The sequence below is a fragment of the Eurosta solidaginis genome, chromosome 1, assembly GCF_040869045.1.
Source record: "Eurosta solidaginis isolate ZX-2024a chromosome 1, ASM4086904v1, whole genome shotgun sequence".
NCBI lineage: Eukaryota > Metazoa > Arthropoda > Insecta > Diptera > Tephritidae > Eurosta > Eurosta solidaginis.
The window spans coordinates 214,723,510-214,740,675 of record NC_090319.1 but is presented as its reverse complement, the minus strand read 5'-3'; the positions used below and the strand labels follow the sequence as shown (position 1 = coordinate 214,740,675).

General features: G+C 40.5%; 1 protein-coding gene and 2 pseudogenes across 11 annotated transcripts in view; 2 read left to right on the top strand and 1 right to left on the bottom strand.

The window, feature by feature from the left end:
* The window catches only part of LOC137240991 (ubiquitin carboxyl-terminal hydrolase isozyme L5-like), a 90,329-nt pseudogene extending 88,377 nt beyond the window's left edge, over positions 1–1,952 (bottom strand).
* The window catches only part of nvd (neverland), a 2,324,292-nt gene that overhangs the window by 1,684,283 nt on the left and 622,843 nt on the right, over positions 1–17,166 (top strand). The window lies entirely within an intron of this gene.
* Positions 5,319–7,983, top strand: LOC137240984 (integrator complex subunit 3 homolog; annotated as a pseudogene).

Below are 17,166 nucleotides of genomic sequence, written 5' to 3'. Positions count from 1 at the left end.
CCTATTAGAGAATCATGTAACCGGCGGTGAGATATGCCTATACTCTGAGAGCCAAGTGAAAGTACGCTGGTATATCGCGAGACACCTTTGAGGCAGTAACGGTGAATCGGCTGTTTTTATCAAACACCCTTCAACTTTTATCATACACCCTTCAACTTCAAAAAGACAACGGACAACTGTAAAATGACCAAGCTAACTTGGACTGATTACAACCAGAAAAGAACAGAGTTTCTATTTAATATGCCTAGAAAAGAGATATTCAGGATCACATCCACAAGAATAGAATATTGGTAGTTGGGCCTGCATTGGGATATAATGTCAATCCCCTTCAACGACAGGGGAGGACGGTTGTAAGGAAACAGTCACCCACTTCGTCTGTGAGTGCCCAACACTTGAGAACATTAGGTATCGAACTAAAACCTGGTTTGTGTTACCCGATTTAATGGCTGTATCAAAATGCTCCATTAAAGATATCAAGAGACATTTTGATTTAACCAAATGGTTTGAGAGTAAAACAAACACAGCGTATATAACGTAACTGGTTCCATGGGAATACAATGTGCATGAAAATGACGATAGAGCAGCATAGCCACCAACCAAAACAGAAAAGTCATAAGGTCAATTATTTTGTTACGCACCTCCATGTATTAAAATGTTGACACCTGTTGAATTATAGTTCCATTTTATTGTTAAAAACAAAAGAAAATAGATACATTTCGCAACGCTTAAGATTTGCTTTTAGATACAGCAGCTTTGCCTTTCATATATGGGCATTAATTGACCTTGCTCTCCCAACATTTTAAGTAATTCAACGATGAATGGTAAATAATTGTGCTTACGCCGAATGTTGTCAATCTTATAGCGTTTCCGTTTTTCCACTTCATATTCAGTTTTTGAACGCAATTTTTTTATTTCCGCCTAACGATCTTCACCATCTCCAGTATCCATAGCGTCAGCAGTCGCCAAAATTTTATCGATTTTCTGCTGACATATTTTCACTCTATCTGACTCTAGGGCCATAAGCTTAAAATCTATTTCACCTTCGCTATACTTTTGCATACGTTTCTCCCATGGTTCAACTATATACAGGTTGGCTCATCTGTAAAGCAACAAAATATGTCTGTTCAAATTGTCAAAATCTGTGTATTGGTGTTGGTGCGAATGGTATGAAATGGAAACATAAAACTTAGCAGTTTTTGTATGTTTAAGTAAAATGTTGCCAATGTGTTGGTTTCATTTTGAGTTTGCCATCTCCTTTTGACAATCCCTTCGACCATGCAATGACATAAATAAAATCAGCTGATGAGATGAGCCAACCTGTACATAATTGAACCATGCGTTTCTCCATTATGGGGCGTACAACATCTATCCAATTTTGTTCGGAACATACTGCGCCCAAATCCAATGGACCTTCTTTCAAACCATCAAATTCATATAAAAGTCAATTAATTGGTATGTATCCAATAAAATGATAAACACCATCATCTTTATTTTAATTTTTTGTATCTAGCTCATCAGGGGTTTGTCGTGTATTGAGCGAATTTTTGGTGCATTACTTAGAGTAAGGCCCTTTGTATAAGGATCAAAGCATTGCGAAAATTCTTTGAATTCAGTAAGTGTTGGTCCCAGCATAATGTTTTCATGGTCACAGTTGAACAGAATGCTAAATATTGCCTGTGTTGCGAATGCATTGTTAATGACTTGCTTTGGAAAGAATATAATACCAAGACGATCATCGCGTACAACGGATCCATATGATAAATCATCCTGCTTCCATTTAAAAAGGAAATGAGCTCATGTATGGGTTCGAGGTCTTTAAATAGATCAGGTTCAAGATCAATACTCGAAATCTCCTCCACTTGAACGCCTTTACATCCAAATTCACATATTAATTCCGTAAATGCACCTGGATCGCTCTCAATTAAACATTAGCTGCCTGCGGCGTCGGACATTCGTTTACATTTGAATAGTATTACCAGAGACAATTTTAAGATAGAGATGTTGCAGGGACGAAAAATAGTATGAAGCAAGCTTCACAAAATTCTAGTAGGTCACATTCACCACTTACCACAGCAGAATTTGTTAAACTACCACTGTCTGTATTTATTATTTAACAATTATTTTTAAACTTTTAATTCAGATAATGTGTTCAGAATTAACATTTTTACACTCTAAAACTACAATCCGTGTATCTTATGTGCTTAAATTATGTTAAAACTTGTGTTAAAGTTTGTGGTGTGGTGGAAGTGACCTACTAGAATTTTGTTAAGCTCCGCTGCTTTCCACCGAAGTTCGCGACTGCAACATCTCTACTTAAATTTGTCTCTGGTATTACAATGATTTTTATGAAATTTTGATTGAAATCAGCTAACTTTTATGTTCATTAAAATTAAACAAAAGTATTAACTGAGTATTGTCACACGTTTGAATAACAGAAAAGTCAACACAAAGCGGAATTTGAGAAAAAAATTGATGCGGTTGTAAATTTTTTCCGAGAAAGGAATTGGTATGGTTTTACATCCCTTTATTCCTCTGAATAAAAAAAGAGTTTTGTAAAGCGACTGTTTGGTCGGGGTGCGTCTAATCCTGGAGGTAGGTGGGCGCACCGGGGTCGAAATCCGTGGGTATATGGCGTGTGGAATAATGAAATAAACAAATAGAGGAGAATTTCTCGTTATAATAATACTGTTTTATTGGGTGGACATAAATTAACTTGGTGACAATATTACCCGACTGTATTGTAGAAACACGGCAGAGATCGTTGGCGGTAGATGCGTATGGTACTGCGGTTGAAATCCAAGAGGCCGGTTGTATAGAAAGCTACAATCGTTGACCCGCAAAATCCTCCGTTTTGGAGGGGAAAGGCACCAACACATCAACCCCGCCATGCATATGCATGAGTGCTGACAAAAAGCACACATACACGAGCATGTGCATACATGCACATGCATGAGGGTGATGGTGTGGGTGGTTATAAATTAAGTCGAGTATCGAGTATCGATTTGCAGAGTTGCATTGGGGGGATCGCAATCAGGTGCGGAAAAGTTAGGCATCCTGCCTAAACATGCCGGCCCCCTTGCGATACGCAACATCGTTTTCCGCCAATGACCTCGGCTGAAACGAGAAAAATTATTATAAGGCTTACACACTAAACTTAATCTAAATGAGGAGTTCGTCTGCGACGCAAAATGGCCGAGAATCCTTTCCGACTTGCTTAGCATTCCACCTGAGCTAAGATGAAAAAATTAGCGGTTATGAACAGTGAAGTGAATATTTCTTGCCATTGGTTTATACATAATTCTTAGATATATAGAATCCATTAAGTGATGTGACGTAGAAGGTAAATAGTGCTGCACGAAGAGGCCCAGGTCTCCGTTCCAGACTGGCAAACATTTTTTTGCTGGACGGAGAGGCCGAGGTCTCCGTTCCAGATTCGCATTATTTTTGTTTGGTTGGACGAAGAGGCCGAAGTCTCCGTTCCAGACTCGCATTTTTTTTGTTTAGGTTTTTCTGGGCTGGACAAAGAGGCCGAGGTCTCCGTTCCAGCGTCTAATGTATCGTGTCGCTCTCGGGGCGACTGCCTGTTTTGTTGGAGGTGTGGCATCTATACTATCGAGTGTGGCAATTTGTAGAGCTGTCAGCTGATAACTCTTCAACTTATTGTAGCGAGACAGCTGTGAGGTACTGCCAATTTGGCAGCTTAATGATACCTAATGGTCATGTCGCGAAAGTGTTTGCGGACATTCCCGTTTGAGTTCTAACGCGACCTGAATTCTGAAATGTTTCGTTTTTTTGTGGGTTTTTCTCATAAAATTCATTTGGTTGAATTATTATTTCATAAAAGTTTCTGAACTTTCCTTTAGTTATTTTTATTAATCTTGAAAATTGTATCATAATCTCCAACTAGCTTTTCCGCAGTTAAGTTTAGGGTAATAACTTGAAAGGTCTCCTTCGAAAGTTATTTCTTCGTAGTTTAGGAGACAGTCTTAAGGTAAGTTGCAGTTTAGAAGAAGGCTTCACTATGGAAAGTGAGTTACGTTTTTTTTTCTTATTTTGCCTTGTGAAATTCGGCTTGTCGTCGACCGCTGTTCATGTGATCAGCGCTTTTGGTTTTACTCATTTGCTGTTGTTTGTCTGGCAGCATTGTATATTTGTGTTGTTATACTCGCTGAGTCTGTGCCCATAACCGGCATTTATAGCGTGACAAGCGAAGTGGCAAGTTTCACCCAAGGAGAAAAAACATGTGAGTATATGGGTTGTAGTCCCTTTTTTTTTTTTTTTTGGTTATGGGATCATCTTCCATAATATAATGATACAACTTTCTTTCCTTTTCGTTTCAGGGCATCGTTCGAACTTCGTTCCAATCTTGGCGTTACATTCTTCAATGTGCCGCGGAACTACAACCGCATAATATTGAAGGTGCGGTATTATGACGAGGGACCCTCGTGGTACACCCGTTTTTATCGGGGTTATGAGGGGGTCCTTTGGGTGCGCGCAGACTCCGCGGGCGGCCAGGAATTTATGTGCCGGGTATGTGGGCACACGCTCAGCTACTTTACCACATTGAAGGCCCACCTCAATCTCCACATGGGTTTCGCACACTATAAGTGCAGCTGCGGGAAGTGATACCCCTCGGCTTCCTCGCTGGGGTTGCATCGCCAGCGAAAGCATAGCTCGCAGTAAGCGGGATTACGTCGGTCTCTGCCGTGTCGGTGTGTAAATATATTTTTGAACAAATAAAGTGTAATTTTTGGACGGTGAATGGACAAAATTTTTCCTTTTTTTTTTTCTCTGGTTGTTTGTTTTTTCTCTGTGTCCCGAAACATAGTGGTTGGTGGGGTGTGTCGGGCACCTACCTAGCTCGCGTAAGACTTGTTTGGGTTCCAGGCTAAAAGGACTGACGAAACTTTATCGGAACTTTAAAACACTTTATTTTTGACATTTTGATTTTTCACTAACCTTTTAACAAAGAAAATAATGCAAATAAAATCGAAAATTATTTCGGTCTCGAGTGGTTCACTTTTTTTTTCACAAGAAAGCTGATTCTGATTGTGTTTTTATGCACAACATTGTCAAAGTAAAACAAATTTTTTATTTGTCGAAAAAAAGTAAAGTTGTACGGGTCCTAACACTCGAGTTTGTTGGATCCCGCGGATCCGATTCCAATGGGGTCGCGCGCGATGTGTTCACGGCATAAGAAAAGACAAAAGCAAATGTCATCGAGTGGCAACCTTGTTTCGTTCATTCACAATGTCATTCATTCATTGGAGTGAGTATACACACATTTTAGAATGAATTTCCAGGAAACGTGGATTTTTTCTTATTTACTGGCTAGCTCGACTAATACCATATTTTTTCTTCTCGTTTCAGATTGCCGTCCATTTACATATAGTAAAAATATAAAGTTGAAATATTAATCTGAGCTGGCCGCATACAAAGTATACATGAAAACATATTTCATAGATCGTGATCGTACGTTGAGTCAAAGATTTTATGATGAGCATATTTCATCTGCTGAAGGGCTTAGGCTGCGTTGTTAACTCATTTGATGAAAACTGCTGGCTTTCTCGCTGCACGGTTTTACACAAAATTTCATTTTATTTATTTGTCAATGTAGATTTTAATTAAAATCCATTAAATAATTACGACATTAAGTAAGGAAAAGGCACATATGCTCAAATTATGAATTAAAGAGTTGAATGTACCTTCAGCCAACAAGAGACTGTGACTTCGAACGCAACATCCCCACGGAGGGTGCTCTACAAATGGAGCAACACAGCAATCACAATCAATCAAAATTGTTCATTTGTACGGCCGTTGATTTTCGAGACGAGTTAGAAGAGAGATTTGAACGAGCATACCTAAGCCTACAACAGCAAATCACTGGACTTAATGAGAAAGATAGGAATGACAGTTTGTCACAACTCGTATGCAAGGAGAAGCAACATGAGGATATTTCAATAGGATTTTTATATACAATGCTTACTGATCCAGTAATTGTACCAAAGGCTTATCGAGACTTAACACTTGTCGCTCGTGATGGTATGAATATAGTTGTATCAAATCTTACTATGTTGATAGCTGAAAAATATGGAAAACTAACAGAAGTAGCACGACGTCAACGCATTTGGTTATTGCGTGAACTCGTTAAACATCAAGTATTTTGGTGGAAAATATTGTATGGAATTGCCTTAGGCAAGCTGGTGGTGGTGACGTTTCGGTAAAGAATATTTTTCTTGTCGAGGGATTGCTCGATATTTTTATCGAGTACCGTGCCTGGCTTGAGTCACAAGCCTTCCTCATGCAGACAGTAGTTTAAAGCTACGTACGACTTATAGAAGATCATGCTAGTCCATCATTGAATACGCTACGCCAAAAAGAAGTAAAATTTATTATATCATTAATACGTGAGCGCTTTTTGGATATAATACCTTTAGGAAGAGATTTTGTAAGGCATTTACAAAACGTCGCACGGGTTCCCGAATTCGAGCAGCTGTGGCGTGACATTCTACGTCACCCCGAAAGCTTACATCCAACGTTCACAGGGATTTGGCAACTTTTACAACCTCGCACAAGCAGAAGGTTTTTGCAAAGTCGTTTAATTCCAGAAATCGAAAGAAAACTAACATTTCTGGCATCATCAGTCAAATTTTGTAATCAAAAGCGCTATCAGGACAAATATTTCGCAACACCAGAATCACATAGTTTGCGTTCGGGTTTAATACGCTTTATAATAAATGTAATACATCCTACAAACGATATGCTTTGTTCGGATATTATCCCACGGTGGGCCCTAATCGGTTGGCTTATATCATCTTGTACAAATCCGATTGCATTGGCGAATGCTAAGCTATAACTATTTTACGACTGGCTCTTTTTTGATCCAATCAAGGATAATATTATGAACATTTAACTAGGCATTTGAGTAATGTATCATTCAATACGTAGTCATCCCTTTGTTAGTAGCACATTATTGGATTTTCTTTGCCGTATTATGAAAAATTTTGATGTAAAACATGAGGATAAAATACGTACAGACGTGCATAATTCATTGAATAAGATACTCCAGAAGCAGGTCATTCCAAATTTACAGCCACTATTCGAATTACCAAAATTAGATCGTAAGCTGCGTAATTTAATTCGGGAAAATTTTCGAGAATTTGTATCACAAAAACTGATTCACCACACTTTACACGAGGGATGATCCTTTGGTTGACAGAGAGCTATGAAACATAGAAGGGGGTCTAGATATCGTATAGTTGTTTCTATAACTAAGTCTCGATATTTCGCTTGCCGGCATCTCAGTAGTATTTTGTCTTAGGCTTTAGACGTCCAATTCCGTCAGTATCGAATCGACCAGCTGAGCCCTTTGAATTTAATGAGGAACGACATCAAATGTAGTTTCCCTAATCCTCGTGGAAAGCTGGTGCGCAAAGCTACGTACGATGCAGCGTTTATCCGTCTTCAGTCGTCAGGGGTCTACAGAGAATGGGCGTACAAAATGTATCGGGCCAATATTGATTACCTCAAGTAGGTGTTGGACGTAATAGAGAAGTGCGAGGTACGGTTTATAGTGCTGTGAAAAGAAAATGGAAGTGGACGATTTTCTCGAAGTTATCTCATGAAATATTTTTATTTTTTTTCTTTTTCAGGTAAGTTCCGAGTTTCTGCAATTATTAAGCAACTGGAAACAGGCCAACGAGCAAAATCACGAACCAGATGGTAATTGGTAGTATGGAGCGAATACTAATACGTAAATATAGCTCATAACTGGCTTCAAAGAAATGTGCATTGACTTATCAAATTATCGCGCTTGCGAACCTTATAAGAAAGGAGGGCGATACTACATTAAGCGCTTAATAGTTTAATGGTCGGATGAGTGTTCTGTTTTTTTTTTTCTGTTGCATGGACCATCAGCTTCACATGATTAAAATTCCGATACCGAATAAAAATCCGACTTTTGGTTGGTCCATATGCAGGGGCCGAATCGTAACATACGATCCGTGATCGAATGTCGTTTTTTTTTTTAAATCACAATAGCTCCGAAATGGTGTATCGGGTTAATGAAATATGTGAGCTAGGATAACTCGTACTCACTGGATCCATAATATATTATAATTTTTTCGTTTAAATAGTTGGATAGCCTAATTTGTATCGCTTGAGTGAAAATAGTTTTCGATCCGTGATCGCATGTTATGATTCCGTAGCAGATTTCGATCCATCTTTTGATTTTGTTCTCGTCTACAGCAGGGTACAGAAAAAGAGCACTGGCGATATTTCCTCAACCCTCGCCAGTGAAACTCCCCCTTTTTGTTGAAAATAGGTATCCCACCGACAAAACGTTCTCTCATATCACTAACTAAACATTTTATGATTTTGAGACGAAGTTCCGTTTGCATGTCCCCACAGTTATTTGTAGATTGTCTCAAACCTTGAGCAATAATTTAGAGCGGTTCTAAGAGTTTTAAAGATATTTAATATCTCAATAGCCGAAGAAGCAAAAAAAAATTTATAAATTCTGTGAAATTACGAAACGATTACCTACGCCACTCCCGCATTGCAAGATAATATTGTTTCTGATATAAAGTACAGAACCCTTTTGTTGTTATTAATGGGGGGTTTTAACATTCGCATTCGTAATCAATTAAAAAGTCCAAGAATACGTAATGAATTAATAAAATTGGCAAAAATGATTTGAGAACCGGCAGAGCCGGCCCCAGGATCCAATCACCGGAAGCTTCTTGTCCAATGATGACTGATCTTGTGACACTCGCAAATTAAATCTGAACTGGTTGCTTTTACGATGTAAGGAAAACGGGCATAAATCAATGCCCTTCAGCGAAAAACGTAAAAGAAAAGTACATTTAGTAGTAAATAAGTAGTGATAGTAAATTTGTAGACGCCACCAGGTTTTGGCGGAAATAATTACTTGTCTACTAAGTACTTCGTGAGTTGATAAAGAGTTATATTAGTTTGGTCATTCAGAATTTAGATGAAGAACGGCCAGCGTCAGAATTTTATTCAATAATACACTATCTCAAAATTTGTTTCGAAAACTCCCTATATCAGCATAAGTTCAATGCATTCTGGCATAAGAGGAGTTAATGAAAAGCATTCTGAGATACGGCGTTCCTCAACCCAATTCTGAAATAGGGCGTTATGTAGAATATGGCTGTCCCTACTCATTAAGTAAAAAAAATTCTGTTGGCCTCGTGCTTTTGTCCGAGTGCATTTATGTTCTCTGGTAGACAATGGATCTGCGTTAGGGTTCTGGTGTCCTCGCTCGGGGCGAGCGAATGTGGGTTGACTTTGGGAAATTTAAAATATACAAAGGGCCGAAAGCCCTTAGATTCTGTGGCAGATCGGTTCGCCCTTCTGCGGTAGGCTTTTATGATGTCCTCGTTATGGGATAACGAGTGAATGGGATGGGTTCTGGTGTCCTCGCTCGGGGCGAGTGAATGAATTTGGGGATTTTCTGGTGTCCCCGCTCTGGGTGAGCGAGTGAATTTTGGGGTTTTCTGTTCAGGGGCCCCCGGTTAGTATTGTTAAAAAACCTAGAAAAAAATGCCTTTTGTTTGCGAGCTTTTGGTAAGCTCTCCCGTGTCTTCGTGCGTCTCGCTCCCTTTCCCAATTGCCCACCAGTAGTGAAGTTTAGGATTCCCCCCGGTAGACTCGGCACGAGACGGGGGTAGAGAATAAAAGAAAGAAGATGTAGGATCGCCCTCCGGCAGACTCGCACCATCACGAGACCGGGGGTTGATTATAATTAGGGCCTCGGGAGAAACACAAGCTTAGGTATAGCGGGGCATCACGACGCGTGGTTGAACGCGTCTTTATGTCCCGCGCTCCCTTTCCCCATTGCCATCGCGAAGCACGTTTTAGGATTCCCCTCCGGTAGACTCGCACCATCACGAGACCGGGGGTTGATTAGAATATATGGCTCGGGAGTGGATGCTTCCACTTAACGCGCTTCTGCAATTCGGTGAGGTACTCAGTCTTCCACCGTTTGCAGAAGGTTTGATGCAGCGCCTTAAGTTTCTCCCATCGATTGACGAGTGAAGCGCGATTCTCGCTGACGTCGATCTCGGGTGGTGCTAATAGGTTCCCTCCAACGAGGAAATGTCCTGGCGTAAGTGGCTCCAAGTTAGACGGCTCGTTGGAGGAGGGGCTTAACGGTCGAGGGTTGAGACAGGACTCGATTCGACAAAGTAGGGTGCTGAACTCTTCAAGGGTCAACTTGTGATCCAAAGCGATCTTTTTGAAGTGGTTGTTGAAGCTTTTGACCCCTGCCTCCCATAGCCCGCCCATGTGAGGAGCTCCTGGTGGTATCAAATACCATGTCAGGTTTTGGTGACTGTACTTGGATAGAGTTTGGTTGCGAGCGTCCGCCAGGAAAGCTTTGAGTTCCGAGCGGAGAGCTCTGGAGGCTCCGACAAAGTTGGTTCCGTTGTCGGACATTTCTTTGGACATCCTCGCCCAGCAACAAACCTATCGAAAGCTGCCAGGAATGCGGCAGTGGTGAGGTCACTAGTGGCTTCCAGATGAATCGCTCGTGTGGAAAACACACGAAAAGGCAGACATAGCCTTTGGATAGTCGACACCCTCTCCCGCGGTAACTTTTGATGTCGAAGGGTCCAGCTAAGTCGACTCCAGTATTCGTGAATGCACGGCTGAAGATCGTGCGTTCACGATGAAGAATACCCATAAGTTGGATCTGAGCACGCTTTCGGTGTATAGTGCAAACTTTGCAATTATGAATGGTTGCCCTAATCATGGTTTTGATGTTAGGTATCCAGTATTGGGTGCGTATCAGACGTAACATGATTTGGTTTTCCCCATGCAGACTTTGTTGATGAAACATTAGGACTGTCAGACGGGATAACCGGCAGTTGTATGGGAGGAGGATTGGGTGGCGTTCATTAAAAGCTAAGTCCTTTGACGCCCCGAGTCGCCCTCCCACCCGAATGATGCCACGATGGTCTAGGTAGGGATTAAGTGAGAGTATTGCACTTTTCCCTGCAATTGGTTTTCCGGCCTTTATATCATTATATTCGGAACTATAATGTTGTTTCTGATAGATTTTAATTAAGAGTTGGGTTAATGATTTGATCTCATCAGGGGAGATTAAAGGTGACTTGACCTGAAATGATTTTTTCGTTTTGGGGTGAGTTCTTCGATAGAACCTCATAACGAATGAGAGCACCCGTAAAGCCCTAGGTAGGTCTGAAAAGCGTTGGAGAACATCGGTAGTATTTACTGTTGTTGTTGCGCAGGTCTTCGCTCTCTTTTCCTCTACGGAGGTGATATAGTCACTTTCTTGTGCTGGCCATTGGGAAGCGTCTTCTTGCAGCCATGAAGGTCCCTGCCACAACAACGAATTGTTGACCAATTCAGACGCAGGTAATCCTCTGCTACCTAAATCTGCTGGGTTGGACTCTGAGTTCACGTGCAACCAGTCCTTATTTCCGACCATGTCGATGATCTTGGTGATCCGATGTGCGACGAAGGTTGACCAGGAACAAGGCGATTTCCTTATCCATGCGAGAACGATCGTTGAATCCGTCCAAAGGTGAACTCTCACTGGTCCCAATTTAAGGTTTCTGAAAAGGGATTCGGTGATTTCCGCTAACAGCACGGCTCCGCAAAGTTCCAATCGTGGAAGAGAAAGAGTTTTCACCTAGGCTACTCGGGTTTTGGCCAGAAGCAGGTTTATCCAGATGTCATTATCCGTTTTCACGCTCATGTAAACGGCTGCGGCATAAACCTTCTCGGATGCGTCACAAAATCCATGGATCTCAATGTCGGTTCCTGGAGAAAGGTTGACCTATTTAGGTATCCTGATTTTATCGATTTCATGGTATTGGTAGGTGAAGGTTTTACATCGGCGTACTGGTAGATACTGGTTCGTCCCAAGCGGTGCCTTCTAACCAAATACTCTGCAGGAGTATTTTTTCCACAATGACCATTGGTGCCAGCCATCCTAATGGATCGAAAAGTTTGGCGATTGCTGATAGTATCGCTCTCTTTGTAATGTTTTCCGGGTTGTCCAGCGTCCCTGCTTTAAAATAAAATAAATCGGAGAGGGCATTCCATCGAATTCCTAATGCTTTAACTGAACTGGTATCTTCGAAGGCCAGGAAGTTTACACTGAGGAGGTCTGCTTTGGCGATGTACCTTAGAATGTCCTCTGAATTGGATGTCCATTTGCGAAGTGGAAAGCCCGCGGAGTGTAGGACTTGACGAATTTCATCTCTGGCTTTAATGGTCGATGTAATCGTATGTCCACCCTCTAACACGTCATCTACATACATGTGTTCTCGCAGTATGCTAGCCGCTGTAGGTTATGAGCTTGAGACGTCGTCTGCTAGTTGTAGGAGCGTTCTTATCGCCAGATATGGCGCGAAATTCACTCCGAAGGTAACCGTCTTTAATTCGCAGATACTAATAGGGTCATACGGGGAAGTGTGATACACAATGCGTTGAAATTTGGTGTGATTTTCGTTCACCAAAATTTGTCGATACATCTTTTCGATATCGCTATTGAAGACGAAACGGTATAGTCTCCATCGTAGGATTAGTATGGGTAAATCGGCTTGTAGAACTGGGCCTGGGAGGATAATATCGTTTAAGCTATTACCGTTGGCCGTAGGGCTCGAGGCATTAAATACTACGCGTACCTTTGTAGTGGTACTTTCTGCTTTAATAGCAGCGTGGTGGGGCAGGAAGTAATGATCCGAATCGTCGGATGGGGTATTCTTTTTTAATTTTCTCATATGTCCGAGCGTTTCATATTCTGACAACACTCGAACATATTCTTTACCTAAATCTTGGTTTTTTATTAGCCGCCCCTCATTCCGGAAGAATTGAGAGCATGCGCGTTTCAGGGACGGTCCTAAATTAATTTTTTTAAGGTAATCCTGCCTGAATGGTAGTTATACGGTGTATCTTCCATCTTCATCACGTTTCGTTGTTTCATTAAATAATCTTTCGCAATACCTCTCATCTTCATTTAATATTTTATTTTTTGGTACATTTTCTACCTCCCAGAAAGCTTTAAGTTGGTTGTCTAACGCAATCTCGTTGTAAAAGGACATAATGCTCTTCGTTGGATTCGGTGCTTCTATTCGACCGGTTAGAATCCAACCGAACACTGTCTCTTGTGCCAAGAGTGTGTTTAGTACATTCTTTTGTATACCGTTCATTATAATTTGGGGATATATGTCTCCGCCAAGTATGAGGTCTACGTCTTCGTTGACGTAGAACCTCTTGTCTGCCAAATCCAAGTCTGGGAATGCCTGCATAGTCATTGCGTTGATATGGCTAGAACTAGTACGGGTGTAGTCAGGCTGAAGCAGGGATCCACTGGTGAACGTAATTCGATGTTGGCTGCTTCTTTCACCTGAGCGGACACCGCATTTGTGATGCCTGAAACATGGGCATGCATTTTCCTCGCTGGTAAATTGATTTTGCGTTCCAGTCTTTCAGTTATAAAGGAACATTCAGACCCAGAATCAATTAATGCCCGCGCGAAGAAGTCGGTACCATTATGGTGAATGTGTACGCGAGCAGTTCCTAATTGCACACCTGTGCTGGAATTGGCATGGCAGGATTTGACATTCTGGTTCGTAGAGGAAGGTGGTTGTCCCGATTCCTGTCTTTTCCGTGCCTGTACCGAAGTTGATGTGGTATTATCCGCATCTTTGAAAGGGTTGCGCACCGCCGGTTGCTGAAGTGTGTCCGCATGCAGGAGCGTGTTGTGACGAGAGAGGTATTTGGAACAGTTGTACGAACTGGTGCACCTCGTCACTGTGTGTCCTGGGGATAAACAATTCAGGCAGCCATTTGTGGATTTGACGAATTTAATGCTTTTTACCGGGTTTAAATCGCAAAACCGTGAACAGTTGCGTAATCTGTGCTCCTTAGATCTGCACATTTTACACATTGCTTTTGTTGTTTGCTTGGTTACTTTTGTTTGAAAAGCACCAAGTCTTTTTGTAGGGGCTTCTGTCAACTGGCGCGACGTGTTTGACTTTTGCACTTTAGAAGTTGCATTCCCTGTAAAACCAGACACGGTTTCAAGTATCTGAAAACGATTTGACAAGAATTTGTCCATATTCTCCCACTTGGATATGTCCGTTTTGTGGTCAATGCTCTGCTCCCATAGAGCCAACGTATTCTCAGGTAATTTTGTCGAACATAAATAAGTAATAATCGCATCCCAATTTGAAACGTCAATCTGATGTGTTTTTAAGGATGCTAAACAATTATTTATGTCGCGCTGTAAGGTTTTGATTGAGCTGCCGCACTCGCTATCTATCTTTTTTAGATTAAACAAAATTTAGTTGTGAGTTTGCGAGAATCCGTTTATTCTCGTATCTCTCACATAGGTTTTTCCAGGCTGTTTCGAAGCCTTCATTTGTCCAAGGACATTTCTTGACAATGTCCTTTGCCTCACTTTGGGTTTTTGGTTAAGGTGGAACAACTTTTCTACCGGGCTTAAGCGACTGTTATTTTTATAGATGGCCGTGAACAGGCCACGAAACGTTTGCCAAGATAGGTAGTCACCCTTGAATACCTCAGTATCGCAAGCTGGCAGGCAGATACTGTGTTCACGCGCACGCTCTCCTTCAGGTCGAACCTGACTATCTCTTTCATGCTTCAATTTCGCTTGCAGTTCAGCCATATTCGACATGCATCGCAAGAATACGGCATATGCAGCTTTATGCTTGATCTTGACCGCTGCAATTTTCTTTGCGTCGAGCGTGTCAGAGCCAAGCAACTCCTCTAGGGCGTTCTATGCTTTTTCCCACTTAGCTTCCAACTCTTTTTGCTGTATTGCAAGAGTGTGTACAGTATGCAGAGCCGCCTTGATATCATTAAAATCGGCCTCGAATTCGAATATTCGATCGGCCAATCTAATGCAAGAGTCCATGTTCATGGTTGAAAAGTGGAGAGCGAATTAACCAAGGGATATAAAACTTGAAAATCTGAGCGAATCACCCAACCAACAACTATTAAAATTACGCAAAATTGATTTCTTACTTTTAGTTAGTTTATTTTTTCTGTCACTACAGCTATTTCCTACCGAAAAAGCAGGGAGAAGGGGAAAACAACAACAGTGTTTTTGTCGGAAATAAAGGGGGCCACTCGCCACTCAAACGTTCAACTTTATTATAACTAAGAGCGCGCGCAGATATAACAACTCGACGAAAAGTGTAAAAACTCAGTGAAAACTGTTGTAAAAAACTGTGTCGATTGAATTAGTGAAAATTAAAGTGCTTGAAAAAAATGAAAATTGCCACAGGTGTATGGCGTGAGATTTTGATGTGAATATGAGGTTATGTGCACCTCTTCCTTGTGCTGTGTTCGGAGAGCCTTACCGCCGGTGGGGTGACAGACCAGATAGTCACAAGGAATCTTAAATGACGTTAATGCAACGCGTTTGCACTTATTTTCCTTTTTGGCACTACACAGTTTTTTTACACTTTTCGCGGTTAATTACAATCACGTATGGCACTTTAAATCGATTTTTCGCACTTTTTATTTATTATTTTACCAAAAAAAAATGTGGAAAGAAATATTGCACTTACTGTGAACTTTTTGGTGATTTGTATGGTGCTGATGTGGCAAGATGACTTGACGCTGAATATATTGAAATTAATATAACCATCCAAATTTTGTGGTATCGTTGCTGATAGGCAAATAACTTCTCGGATAACTTTTGTGAGGAATTTTTAAATGTGTGCGGTCAGTTATGATACTTTGTTGTGGACTGTAATCTAGGTGCTTTAATTCCTTTCTCGGGGAGATAGGACCAAATGTTCGGCCGGGGTGCGTCTAATCCTGGAGGTAGGTGGGCGCACCGGGGTCGATCTCCGTGGGTATATGGCGTGTGGAATAATGAAATTAACAAATAGACGAGAATTTCTCGTTATAGTAATATTGTTTTATTGGGTGCGCCATTAATCGATCACATTGGAGTTTAATTGGCCTTATAATTCCATTATGATATAGTACTCTAACGACAGTGACGGCCATATAAAATGCTGAGATTTTAAATTTAAATTTTTAAGAAATTTGAAATGAGGAGAAGATATATTTAGTAATTTTCATATTGAAATTTATGTACGGTTGTACAATATGTTTAACGTCAGCAGACACAACGTACTTGTAACGACGCAAATAATGTAGACCATCGCACAGTGGTCGGTCTTATATGGAGTTGTTGACCAAAAATTCTTCCAGTAGAGATATCAGCGTGAAACTCGCGGCGTGCTCACGGCTTTACAAATATGTGATAATTATTTTTTCATAAAATTGGTGCGGGTGATACCTTTATACCGACCCACAAGCACTCACTTTCACCGCATGCATACAAATAGCAAGTAGATGTGTGGAGAAAAGTGGTATGATGTGTCTATCTCAAATACAAAGTTTAATAGGATTAAATACAGAAATTAAAGTTATTAAAATATCTTGCATACATAACAATAACGAAACAACAACCACACACAAAAGTTTACCTTTGCATATCGTCGACTGAATAAAATAATGTCGTATGTTACATATGAGCACATATAACATACGACAATAATTTATCACGTTGACGCTATCAGAAAACTGTCGCAAAACATAGTGGCAGAAAGTGGTGGCTGATATTAACACTTTAGAATCTTAAAGCTTTGACTAATAATAAGATATAAGTCCCAACGTGAGGATCGGTGAGGAACTCAACTAAAACTTTAGCTGAAATTGAAATATTTGTGCAAATAAACACTAATAAAAGCACTGGTGAAATTTAAAATAAAAAAAAAAAACACACACAAAAAGCTAAAAGCGCTAAAATTATTTCAAATTGAAGTAAATACCTTTCACTTCAATATTCATTTTTCTATTTATTTCAATATAATGATATTTTATGTATTTTTAAATAGCTTAAACTTGCAGCTTATTTTTAACTTGCTCACACTGCAAAAAGCAACTAATACCATAACCTTAATTTTGAACCTATTCGTAAAGAGCACAGTTCGAATACAACAAAAAAAAATATACCTTTTAAAAAGCTGTTCTAATAAGAGATACTAACGACACATTTGGTGGCAAACTTTTCGCTTCGTTTTTTTTATTTTTGGCCTATGGAACCAGATCATTTTTGAGTTTTTCCCT